The sequence below is a fragment of the Accipiter gentilis genome, chromosome 20, assembly GCF_929443795.1.
Source record: "Accipiter gentilis chromosome 20, bAccGen1.1, whole genome shotgun sequence".
Classification (NCBI taxonomy): domain Eukaryota; kingdom Metazoa; phylum Chordata; class Aves; order Accipitriformes; family Accipitridae; genus Astur; species Astur gentilis.
This window is the reverse complement of record NC_064899.1, coordinates 15,957,370-15,957,641: the sequence shown is the minus strand read 5'-3', so window position 1 is coordinate 15,957,641 and position 272 is coordinate 15,957,370.

The following is a 272-nucleotide window of genomic DNA, read 5'->3' as shown; positions in this document are numbered from 1 at the left end:
GTATAAACAAGAGGCTAATCAGAATTGGAGGGTGCTATTTCTGTGTGCTTACACTTCTGCTTTCTGCTTCATGTTAGTTTAAACTAATGACAAATGAGCTAATCACGCTTACTGACCGCACGGCATAGCCCTGCCTTGGTGCCTGCTGGAACAATGCAGTAAACTGTTTAGTTTTTCTCTTCCTGCCAGTTTCTCCTCTTGAAGTCAAAGCATTTGGGTCAAGACTTCAGACAGGTTTATTTAGCCCTTCTGGCTGCAAAACACTGTGATCC